Source organism: Lagenorhynchus albirostris, chromosome 1 (genome assembly GCF_949774975.1).
Source record: "Lagenorhynchus albirostris chromosome 1, mLagAlb1.1, whole genome shotgun sequence".
NCBI classification, from domain to species: domain Eukaryota; kingdom Metazoa; phylum Chordata; class Mammalia; order Artiodactyla; family Delphinidae; genus Lagenorhynchus; species Lagenorhynchus albirostris.
In genome coordinates, this window is record NC_083095.1 from 106,632,315 (window position 1) to 106,645,998 (window position 13,684).

Sequence of the window (13,684 nt, forward strand, 5' to 3'; positions counted from 1 at the left end):
AGAAACTAGCTGGAGGTGTCTGGATGGGCAAATTTAACTCTCATTTCCCACCAGGAAGAGGAATTAACCAAAGGCTCAGCTTGCCGTGCCGGAACCACACTAGGGCCTGAAGCAATCCTGCGGTGTTGCGGCCAGCTCACAAGAAAGCGAGTTGAACAAAGGAGCGCAGGGGCACTGTCATTCACAAACCTGCAGAGTTATAAATGACAGCTATCGTCCAAAAATATATTGAAGTAAGGCTGCCAAGAGCACTTGAAAGCGGGGCAGAATTGCAGGACACCGGTTTCAGGAGGTAGACTGGAATTGCATGAAAAGCATAGGAAAAGAGGCAGAACGTCCACAATGATGCACTTGGCCAAAAAGGGCGTATGCGTTTTTCCTGAATATATTCAGGAAAAAACGCATACGCCCTTTTTGGCCAACCAAGCAAGCTTGCAAAGGAAATCTGCACTACAATGAAGTCTCACTGCCCCACGGGCAAAAGGGCCATCTGAAAAAAGTGTAAAATCCAGAAAGGCAGGACAGGCCATGGAGAACTGGGAGCCTTGTTTTGCTGATGGGAGGGATGAAAATTGCCAACAGCCACTCTGGAGAAGTGTATGGTGTTTCCTGAAACATCTAAAAAACAAAGCAACAGAGCCTAGGGCACTTCCACTTATGCTCCTATAGCTTAGGGAAATTAAAATCAAAATGACACAGCCACCCAAAAGTTTGGGACGGCTCTGTTTACAAGATCCTCGTTTATGGTACAAGTTCAATATCACAGAAAGCGAAAAATGAATAAAGAATTTGTGGTACTTACGTACAATGCAATATCACTCAGCAATGAAATCTATGTCATCAGGCCCGTAGCAGCATAATGAGTGGATTCAGGTACGATGATTCTAAGTGAAATATGTCACACAGAAAAAGAAATATCATAAGGTATCACTAATACACGGAATGTAAACTTGGCTACCCAGGAACTGAATTACAAAACAGAACAGGGTCTCAAATGTAGAAAACCAACTTATGCTTGCTTAAGGGAAAGGTGAGTTGGGGTGCTGCATAAAACCAGAGATTGAAATTAGCACAGATACCGTTCCATAAGCCAAATATGTAATAGACAAGAGCTACTCCTTGCTCAATGAAGTGGACTCAACACCCCATATTAAACGCCTAAGAATATACCTGACTGGTAAGAATCTTAAAACCTATGGATTTACATGTCTCTGAAAGAGAATCAAGCGTGTGTACAGCAGCATAAACTCAGCAGTGATAGGATTGGTGAGGTTCGGTGAGCAAATGCAGACCCTTTGAAGTCATATAGCATGGTACCCATTCCATGGGTCACAACTCTCCAGGTTTAAGGGATTCCTCCTTCAGCTAAAACATGCATGTGGAACCCAGAGTATGATCCACCGTGTGATCGGGAAACGTGTTCAAATGTGTCTCAGTTTTCGTCCCCTGGTACTCGGGTGCAACATTCCAGACGTTTTACTAACACTCTCCCCACTTGGAGAGTCAGTGCCTTTAACGTCGTGTTTGGCCCAGTTTGCAATTTCTGCGGGAAATGAACAGGAATAGGGAGAACCAATGAGAGACTAGCTGGAGGTGTCTGGACGGGCAAATTTAACTCTCATTTCCCACCAGGAAGAGGAATTAACCAAAGGCTCAGCTTGCCGTGCCGGAACCACACTAGGGCCTGAAGCAATCCTGCGGTGTTGCAGGCAGCTCACAATAAAGAGAGTTGAAGAAAGGATCTCAGGGGCACTGTCATTCACAAACCTGCAGAGTTATAAATGACAGCTATCATCCAAAAATATATTGAAGTAAGGCTGCCAAGAGCACTTGAAAGCGGGGCAGAATTGCAGGAAACCGATTTCAGGCGGTAGACTGGAATTGCATGAAAAGCATAGGAAAAGAGGCAGAACGTCCACAATGATGCACTTGGCCAAAAAGGGCGTATGCGTTTTTTCCTGAATATATTCAGGAAAAAACGCATACACGCTTTTTGGCCAACCAAGCAAGCTTGCAAAGGAAATCTGCACTACAATGAAGTCTCACTGCCCCCCGGGCAAAAGGGCCATCTGAAAAAATGTAAAATCCAGAAAGGCAGGACAGGCCATGGAGAACTGGGAGCCTTGTTATGCTGATGGGCGGGATGTAAATTGCCAACAGCCACTCTGGAGGAGTGTATGGTGTTTCCTGAAACATCTAAAAAACAAAGCAACAGAGCCTAGGGCACTTCCACTTATGCTCCTATAGCTTAGGGAAATTAAAATCAAAAAGACACAGCCACCCAAAAGTTTGCGACGGCTCTGTTTAGAAGATCCTCGTTTATGGTACAAGTTCAATATCACAGAAAGCGAAAAATGAATAAAGAATTTGTGGTACTTACGTACAATGCCATATCACTCAGCAATGAAATCTATGTCATCAGGCCCGTAGCAGCATAATGAGTGGATTCAGGTACGATGATTCTAAGTGAAATATGTCACACAGAAAAAGAAATATCATAAGGTATCACTAATACACGGAATGTAAACTTGGCTACACAGGAACTGAATTACAAAACAGAACAGGGTCTCAAATGTAGAAAACCAACTTATGCTTGCTTAAGGGAAAGGTGAGTTGGGGTGCTGCATAAAACCAGAGATTGAAATTAGCACAGATACCGTTCCATAAGCCAAATATGTAATAGACAAGAGCTACTCCTTGCTCAACGAAGTGGACTCAACACCCCATATTAAACGCCTAAGAATATACCTGACTGGTAAGAATCTTAAAACCTATGGATTTACATGTCTCTGAAAGAGAATCAAGCATGTGTACAGCAGCATAAACTCAGCAGTGATAGGATTGGTGAGGTTCGGTGAGCAAATGCAGACCCTTTGAAGTCATATAGCATGGTACCCATTCCATGGGTCACAACTCTCCAGGTTTAAGGGATTCCTCCTTCAGCTAAAACATGCATGTGGAACCCAGAGTATGATCCACCGTGTGATCGGGAAACGTGTTCAAATGTGTCTCAGTTTTCGTCCCCTGGTACTCGGGTGCAACATTCCAGACGCTTTACTAACACGCTCCCCACTTGGAGAGTCAGTGCCTTTAACGTCCTGTTTGGCCCAGTTTGTAATTTCTGCGGGAAATGAACAGGAATAGGGAGAACCAATGAGAAACTAGCTGGAGGTGTCTGGATGGGCAAATTTAACTCTCATTTCCCACCAGGAAGAGGAATTAACCAAAGGCTCAGCTTGCCGTGCCGGAACCACACTAGGGCCTGAAGCAATCCTGCGGTGTTGCGGCCAGCTCACAAGAAAGCGAGTTGAACAAAGGAGCGCAGGGGCACTGTCATTCACAAACCTGCAGAGTTATAAATGACAGCTATCGTCCAAAAATATATTGAAGTAAGGCTGCCAAGAGCACTTGAAAGCGGGGCAGAATTGCAGGACACCGGTTTCAGGAGGTAGACTGGAATTGCATGAAAAGCATAGGAAAAGAGGCAGAACGTCCACAATGATGCACTTGGCCAAAAAGGGCGTATGCGTTTTTCCTGAATATATTCAGGAAAAAACGCATACGCCCTTTTTGGCCAACCAAGCAAGCTTGCAAAGGAAATCTGCACTACAATGAAGTCTCACTGCCCCCCGGGCAAAAGGGCCATCTGAAAAAATGTAAAATCCAGAAAGGCAGGACAGGCCATGGAGAACTGGGAGCCTTGTTATGCTGATGGGCGGGATGTAAATTGCCAACAGCCACTCTGGAGAAGTGTATGGTGTTTCCTGAAACATCTAAAAAACAAAGCAACAGAGCCTAGGGCACTTCCATTTATGCTCCTATAGCTTAGGGAAATTAAAATCAAAAAGACACAGCCACCCAAAAGTTTGGGACGGCTCTGTTTAGAAGATCCTCGTTTATGGTACAAGTTCAATATCACAGAAAGCGAAAAATGAATAAAGAAATTGTGGTACTTACGTACAATGCCATATCACTCAGCAATGAAATCTATGTCATCAGGCCCGTAGCAGCATAATGAGTGGATTCAGGTACGATGATTCTAAGTGAAATATGTCACACAGAAAAAGAAATATCATAAGGTATCACTAATACATGGAATGTAAACTTGGCTACACAGGAACTGAATTACAAAACAGAACAGGGTCTCAAATGTAGAAAACCAACTTATGCTTGCTTAAGGGAAAGGTGAGTTGGGGTGCTGCATAAAACCAGAGATTGAAATTAGCACAGATACCGTTCCATAAGCCAAATATGTAATAGACAAGAGCTACTCCTTGCTCAACGAAGTGGACTCAACACCCCATATTAAACGCCTAAGAATATACCTGACTGGTAAGAATCTTAAAACCTATGGATTTACATGTCTCTGAAAGAGAATCCAGCGTGTGTACAGCAGCATAAACTCAGCAGTGATAGGATTGGTGAGGTTCGGTGAGCAAATGCAGACCCTTTGAAGTCATATAGCATGGTACCCATTCCATGGGTCACAACTCTCCAGGTTTAAGGGATTCCTCCTTCAGCTAAAACATGCATGTGGAACCCAGAGTATGATCCACCGTGTGATCGGGAAACGTGTTCAAATGTGTCTCAGTTTTCGTCCCCTGGTACTCGGGTGCAACATTCCAGACGCTTTACTAACACGCTCCCCACTTGGAGAGTCAGTGCCTTTAACGTCCTGTTTGGCCCAGTTTGTAATTTCTGCGGGAAATGAACAGGAATAGGGAGAACCAATGAGAAACTAGCTGGAGGTGTCTGGATGGGCAAATTTAACTCTCATTTCCCACCAGGAAGAGGAATTAACCAAAGGCTCAGCTTGCCGTGCCGGAACCACACTAGGGCCTGAAGCAATCCTGCGGTGTTGCGGCCAGCTCACAAGAAAGCGAGTTGAACAAAGGAGCGCAGGGGCACTGTCATTCACAAACCTGCAGAGTTATAAATGACAGCTATCGTCCAAAAATATATTGAAGTAAGGCTGCCAAGAGCACTTGAAAGCGGGGCAGAATTGCAGGACACCGGTTTCAGGAGGTAGACTGGAATTGCATGAAAAGCATAGGAAAAGAGGCAGAACGTCCACAATGATGCACTTGGCCAAAAAGGGCGTATGCGTTTTTTCCTGAATATATTCAGGAAAAAACGCATACGCCCTTTTTGGCCAACCAAGCAAGCTTGCAAAGGAAATCTGCACTACAATGAAGTCTCACTGCCCCCCGGACAAAAGGGCCATCTGAAAAATGTGTAAAATCCAGAAAGGCAGGACAGGCCATGGAGAACTGGGAGCCTTGTTATGCTGATGGGCGGGATGTAAATTGCCAACAGCCACTCTGGAGAAGTGTATGGTGTTTCCTGAAACATCTAAAAAACAAAGCAACAGAGCCTAGGGCACTTCCACTTATGCTCCTATAGCTTAGGGAAATTAAAATCAAAAAGACACAGCCACCCCAAAATTTGGGACGGCTCTGTTTACAAGATCCTCGTTTATGGTACAAGTTCAATATCACAGAAAGCGAAAAATTAATAAAGAATTTGTGGTACTTACGTACAATGCCATATCACTCAGCAATGAAATCTATGTCATCAGGCCCGTAGCAGCATAATGAGTGGATTCAGGTACGATGATTCTAAGTGAAATATGTCACACAGAAAAAGAAATATCATAAGGTATCACTAATACACGGAATGTAAACTTGGCTACACAGGAACTGAATTACAAAACAGAACAGGGTCTCAAATGTAGAAAACCAACTTATGCTTGCTTAAGGGAAAGGTGAGTTGGGGTGCTGCATAAAACCAGAGATTGAAATTAGCACAGATACCGTTCCATAAGCCAAATATGTAATAGACAAGAGCTACTCCTTGCTCAACGAAGTGGACTCAACACCCCATATTAAACGCCTAAGAATATACCTGACTGGTAAGAATCTTAAAACCTATGGATTTACATGTCTCTGAAAGAGAATCAAGCGTGTGTACAGCAGCATAAACTCAGCAGTGATAGGATTGGTGAGGTTCGGTGAGCAAATGCAGACCCTTTCAAGTCATATAGCATGGTACCCATTCCATGGGTCACAACTCTCCAGGTTTAAGGGATTCCTCCTTCAGCTAAAACATGCATGTGGAACCCAGAGTATGATCCACCGTGTGATCGGGAAACGTGTTCAAATGTGTCTCAGTTTTCGTCCCCTGGTACTCGGGTGCAACATTCCAGACGCTTTACTAACACTCTCCCCACTTGGAGAGTCAGTGCCTTTAACGTCGTGTTTGGCCCAGTTTGCAATTTCTGCGGGAAATGAACAGGAATAGGGAGAACCAATGAGAGACTAGCTGGAGGTGTCTGGACGGGCAAATTTAACTCTCATTTCCCACCAGGAAGAGGAATTAACCAAAGGCTCAGCTTGCCGTGCCGGAACCACACTAGGGCCTGAAGCAATCCTGCGGTGTTGCAGCCAGCTCACAATAAAGAGAGTTGAAGAAAGGATCTCAGGGGCACTGTCATTCACAAACCTGCAGAGTTATAAATGACAGCTATCGTCCAAAAATATATTGAAGTAAGGCTGCCAAGAGCACTTGAAAGCGGGGCAGAATTGCAGGAAACCGATTTCAGGCGGTAGACTGGAATTGCATGAAAAGCATAGGAAAAGAGGCAGAACCTCCACAATGATGCACTTGGCCAAAAAGGGCGTATGCGTTTTTTCCTGAATATATTCAGGAAAAAACGCATACGCCCTTTTTGGCCAACCAAGCAAGCTTGCAAAGGAAATCTGCACTACAATGAAGTCTCACTGCCCCCCGGGCAAAAGGGCCATCTGAAAAAAGTGTAAAATCCAGAAAGGCAGGACAGGCTATGGAGAACTGGGAGCCTTGTTATGCTGATGGGCGGGATGTAAATTGCCAACAGCCACTCTGGAGAAGTGTATGGTGTTTCCTGAAACATCTAAAAAACAAAGCAACAGAGCCTAGGGCACTTCCACTTATGCTCCTATAGCTTAGGGAAATTCAAATCAAAAAGACACAGCCACCCAAAAGTTTGGGACGGCTCTGTTTACAAGATCCTCGTTTATGGTACAAGTTCAATATCACAGAAAGCGAAAAATGAATAAAGAATTTGTGGTACTTACGTACAAGGCAATATCACTCAGCAATGAAATCTATGTCATCAGGCCCGTAGCAGCATAATGAGTGGATTCAGGTACGATGATTCTAAGTGAAATATGTCACACAGAAAAAGAAATATCATAAGGTATCACTAATACATGGAATGTAAACTTGGCTACACAGGAACTGAATTACAAAACAGAACAGGGTCTCAAATGTAGAAAACCAACTTATGCTTGCTTAAGGGAAAGGTGAGTTGGGGTGCTGCATAAAACCAGAGATTGAAATTAGCACAGATACCGTTCCATAAGCCAAATATGTAATAGACAAGAGCTACTCCTTGCTCAATGAAGTGGACTCAACACCCCAAATTAAACGCCTAAGAATATACCTGACTGGTAAGAATCTTAAAACCTATGGATTTACATGTCTCTGAAAGAGAATCAAGCGTGTGTACAGCAGCATAAACTCAGCAGTGATAGGATTGGTGAGGTTCGGTGAGCAAATGCAGACCCTTTGAAGTCATATAGCATGGTACCCATTCCATGGGTCACAACTCTCCAGGTTTAAGGGATTCCTCCTTCAGCTAAAACATGCATGTGGAACCCAGAGTATGATCCACCGTGTGATCGGGAAACGTGTTTAAATGTGTCTCAGTTTTTGTCCCCTGGTACTCGGGTGCAACATTCCAGACGCTTTACTAACACTCTCCCCACTTGGAGAGTCAGTGCCTTTAACGTCCTGTTTGGCCCAGTTTGCAATTTCTGCGGGAAATGAACAGGAATAGGGAGAACCAATGAGAGACTAGCTGGAGGTGTCTGGACGGGCAAATTTAACTCTCATTTCCCACCAGGAAGAGGAATTAACCAAAGGCTCAGCTTGCCGTGCCGGAACCACACTAGGGCCTGAAGCAATCCTGCGGTGTTGCAGCCAGCTCACAATAAAGAGAGTTGAAGAAAGGATCTCAGGGGCACTGTCATTCACAAACCTGCAGAGTTATAAATGACAGCTATCGTCCAAAAATATATTGAAGTAAGGCTGCCAAGAGCACTTGAAAGCGGGGCAGAATTGCAGGAAACCGATTTCAGGAGGTAGACTGGAATTGCATGAAAAGCATAGGAAAAGAGGCAGAACGTCCACAATGATGCACTTGGCCAAAAAGGGCGTATGCGTTTTTTCCTGAATATATTCAGGAAAAAACGCATACGCGCTTTTTGGCCAACCAAGCAAGCTTGCAAAGGAAATCTGCACTACAATGATGTCTCACTGCCCCCCGGGCAAAAGGGCCATCTGAAAAAAGTGTAAAATCCAGAAAGGCAGGACAGGCCATGGAGAACTGGGAGCCTTGTTATGCTGATGGGCGGGATGTAAATTGTCAACAGCCACTCTGGAGAAGTGTATGGTGTTTCCTGAAACATCTAAAAAACAAAGCAACAGAGCCTAGGGCACTTCCACTTATGCTCCTATAGCTTAGGGAAATTAAAATCAAAAAGACACAGCCACCCAAAAGTTTGGGACGGCTCTGTTTACAAGATCCTCGTTTATGGTACAAGTTCAATATCACAGAAAGCGAAAAATGAATAAAGAATTTGTGGTACTTACGTACAATGCCATATCACTCAGCAATGAAATCTATGTCATCAGGCCCGTAGCAGCATAATGAGTGGATTCAGGTACGATGATTCTAAGTGAAATATGTCACACAGAAAAAGAAATATCATAAGGTATCACTAATACACGGAATGTAAACTTGGCTACACAGGAACTGAATTACAAAACAGAACAGGGTCTCAAATGTAGAAAACCAACTTATGCTTGCTTAAGGGAAAGGTGAGTTGGGGTGCTGCATAAAACCAGAGATTGAAATTAGCACAGATACCGTTCCATAAGCCAAATATGTAATAGACAAGAGCTACACCTTGCTCAACGAAGTGGACTCAACACCCCATATTAAACGCCTAAGAATATACCTGACTGGTAAGAATCTTAAAACCTATGGATTTACATGTCTCTGAAAGAGAATCAAGCATGTGTACAGCAGCATAAACTCAGCAGTGATAGGATTGGTGAGGTTCGGTGAGCAAATGCAGACCCTTTGAAGTCATATAGCATGGTACCCATTCCATGGGTCACAACTCTCCAGGTTTAAGGGATTCCTCCTTCAGCTAAAACATGCATGTGGAACCCAGAGTATGATCCACCGTGTGATCGGGAAACGTGTTCAAATGTGTCTCAGTTTTCGTCCCCTGGTACTCGGGTGCAACATTCCAGACGCTTTACTAACACTCTCCCCACTTGGAGAGTCAGTGCCTTTAACGTCCTGTTTGGCCCAGTTTGTAATTTCTGCGGGAAATGAACAGGAATAGGGAGAACCAATGAGAAACTAGCTGGAGGTGTCTGGACGGGCAAATTTAACTCTCATTTCCCACCAGGAAGAGGAATTAACCAAAGGCTCAGCTTGCCGTGCCGGAACCACACTAGGGCCTGAAGCAATCCTGCGGTGTTGCAGCCAGCTCACAAGAAAGTGAGTTGAAGAAAGGATCTCAGGGGCACTGTCATTCACAAACCTGCAGAGTTATAAATAACAGCTATCGTCCAAAAATATATTGAAGTAAGGCTGCCAAGAGCACTTGAAAGCGGGGCAGAATTGCAGGAAACCGATTTCAGGCGGTAGACTGGAATTGCATGAAAAGCATAGGAAAAGAGGCAGAACGTCCACAATGATGCACTTGGCCAAAAAGGGCGTATGCGTTTTTTCCTGAATATATTCAGGAAAAAACGCATACGCCCTTTTTGGCCAACCAAGCAAGCTTGCAAAGGAAATCTGCACTACAATGAAGTCTCACTGCCCCCCGGGCAAAAGGGCCATCTGAAAAAATGTAAAATCCAGAAAGGCAGGACAGGCCATGGAGAACTGGGAGCCTTGTTATGCTGATGGGCGGGATGTAAATTGCCAACAGCCACTCTGGAGAAGTGTATGGTGTTTCCTGAAACATCTAAAAAACAAAGCAACAGAGCCTAGGGCACTTCCACTTATGCTCCTATAGCTTAGGGAAATTAAAATCAAAAAGACACAGCCACCCAAAAGTTTGGGACGGCTCTGTTTACAAGATCCTCGTTTATGGTACAAGTTCAATATCACAGAAAGCGAAAAATTAATAAAGAATTTGTGGTACTTACGTACAATGCCATATCACTCAGCAATGAAATCTATGTCATCAGGCCGTAGCAGCATAATGAGTGGATTCAGGTACGATGATTCTAAGTGAAATATGTCACACAGAAAAAGAAATATCATAAGGTATCACTAATACACGGAATGTAAACTTGGCTACACAGGAACTGAATTACAAAACAGAACAGGGTCTCAAATGTAGAAAACCAACTTATGCTTGCTTAAGGGAAAGGTGAGTTGGGGTGCTGCATAAAACCAGAGATTGAAATTAGCACAGATACCGTTCCATAAGCCAAATATGTAATAGACAAGAGCTACTCCTTGCTCAACGAAGTGGACTCAACACCCCATATTAAACGCCTAAGAATATACCTGACTGGTAAGAATCTTAAAACCTATGGATTTACATGTCTCTGAAAGAGAATCAAGCGTGTGTACAGCAGCATGAACTCAGCAGTGATAGGATTGGTGAGGTTCGGTGAGCAAATGCAGACCCTTTGAAGTCATATAGCATGGTACCCATTCCATGGGTCACAACTCTCCAGGTTTAAGGGATTCCTCCTTCAGCTAAAACATGCATGTGGAACCCAGAGTATGATCCACCGTGTGATCGGGAAACGTGTTCAAATGTGTCTCAGTTTTCGTCCCCTGGTACTCGGGTGCAACATTCCAGACGCTTTACTAACACTCTCCCCACTTGGAGAGTCAGTGCCTTTAACGTCGTGTTTGGCCCAGTTTGCAATTTCTGCGGGAAATGAACAGGAATAGGGAGAACCAATGAGAGACTAGCTGGAGGTGTCTGGACGGGCAAATTTAACTCTCATTTCCCACCAGGAAGAGGAATTAACCAAAGGCTCAGCTTGCCGTGCCGGAACCACACTAGGGCCTGAAGCAATCCTGCGGTGTTGCAGCCAGCTCACAAGAAAGAGAGTTGAAGAAAGGATCTCAGGGGCACTGTCATTCACAAACCTGCAGAGTTATAAATAACAGCTATCGTCCAAAAATATATTGAAGTAAGGCTGCCAAGAGCACTTGAAAGCGGGGCAGAATTGCAGGAAACCGATTTCAGGCGGTAGACTGGAATTGCATGAAAAGCATAGGAAAAGAGGCAGAACGTCCACAATGATGCACTTGGCCAAAAAGGGCATATGCGTTTTTTCCTGAATATATTCAGGAAAAAACGCATACGCCCTTTTTGGCCAACCAAGCAAGCTTGCAAAGGAAATCTGCACTACAATGAAGTCTCACTGCCCCCCGGGCAAAAGGGCCATCTGAAAAAATGTAAAATCCAGAAAGGCAGGACAGGCCATGGAGAACTGGGAGCCTTGTTATGCTGATGGGCGGGATGTAAATTGCCAACAGCCACTCTGGAGAAGTGTATGGTGTTTCCTGAAACATCTAAAAAACAAAGCAACAGAGCCTAGGGCACTTCCACTTATGCTCCTATAGCTTAGGGAAATTCAAATCAAAAAGACACAGCCACCCAAAAGTTTGGGACGGCTCTGTTTACAAGATCCTCGTTTATGGTACAAGTTCAATATCACAGAAAGCGAAAAATGAATAAAGAATTTGTGGTACTTACGTACAATGCCATATCACTCAGCAATGAAATCTATGTCATCAGGCCCGTAGCAGCATAATGAGTGGATTCAGGTACGATGATTCTAAGTGAAATATGTCACACAGAAAAAGAAATATCATAAGGTATCACTAATACACGGAATGTAAACTTGGCTACACAGGAACTGAATTACAAAACAGAACAGGGTCTCAAATGTAGAAAACCAACTTATGCTTGCTTAAGGGAAAGGTGAGTTGGGGTGCTGCATAAAACCAGAGATTGAAATTAGCACAGATACCGTTCCATAAGCCAAATATGTAATAGACAAGAGCTACACCTTGCTCAACGAAGTGGACTCAACACCCCATATTAAACGCCTAAGAATATACCTGACTGGTAAGAATCTTAAAACCTATGGATTTACATGTCTCTGAAAGAGAATCAAGCATGTGTACAGCAGCATAAACTCAGCAGTGATAGGATTGGTGAGGTTCGGTGAGCAAATGCAGACCCTTTGAAGTCATATAGCATGGTACCCATTCCATGGGTCACAACTCTCCAGGTTTAAGGGATTCCTCCTTCAGCTAAAACATGCATGTGGAACCCAGAGTATGATCCACCGTGTGATCGGGAAACGTGTTCAAATGTGTCTCAGTTTTCGTCCCCTGGTACTCGGGTGCAACATTCCAGACGCTTTACTAACACTCTCCCCACTTGGAGAGTCAGTGCCTTTAACGTCCTGTTTGGCCCAGTTTGTAATTTCTGCGGGAAATGAACAGGAATAGGGAGAACCAATGAGAAACTAGCTGGAGGTGTCTGGACGGGCAAATTTAACTCTCATTTCCCACCAGGAAGAGGAATTAACCAAAGGCTCAGCTTGCCGTGCCGGAACCACACTAGGGCCTGAAGCAATCTTGCGGTGTTGTGGCCAGCTCACAAGAAAGCGAGTTGAACAAAGGAGCGCAGGGGCACTGTCATTCACAAACCTGCAGAGTTATAAATGACAGCTATCGTCCAAAAATATATTGAAGTAAGGCTGCCAAGAGCACTTGAAAGCGGGGCAGAATTGCAGGAAACCGGTTTCAGGAGGTAGACTGGAATTGCATGAAAAGCATAGGAAAAGAGGCAGAACGTCCACAATGATGCACTTGGCCAAAAAGGGCGTATGCGTTTTTTCCTGAATATATTCAGGAAAAAACGCATACGCCCTTTTTGGCCAACCAAGCAAGCTTGCAAAGGAAATCTGCACTACAATGAAGTCTCACTGCCCCCCGGGCAAAAGGGCCATCTGAAAAAAGTGTAAAATCCAGAAAGGCAGGACAGGCCATGGAGAACTGGGAGCCTTGTTATGCTGATGGGAGGGATGAAAATTGCCAACAGCCACTCTGGAGAAGTGTATGGTGTTTCCTGAAACATCTAAAAAACAAAGCAACAGAGCCTAGGGCACTTCCACTTATGCTCCTATAGCTTAGGGAAATTCAAATCAAAATGACACAGCCACCCAAAAGTTTGGGACGGCTCTGTTTACAAGATCCTCGTTTATGGTACAAGTTCAATATCACAGAAAGCGAAAAATGAATAAAGAATTTGTGGTACTTACGTACAATGCAATATCACTCAGCAATGAAATCTATGTCATCAGGCCCGTAGCAGCATAATGAGTGGATTCAGGTAAGATGATTCTAAGTGAAATATGTCACACAGAAAAAGAAATATCATAAGGTATCACTAATACACGGAATGTAAACTTGGCTACCCAGGAACTGAATTACAAAACAGAACAGGGTCTCAAATGTAGAAAACCAACTTATGCTTGCTTAAGGGAAAGGTGAGTTGGGGTGCTGCATAAAACCAGA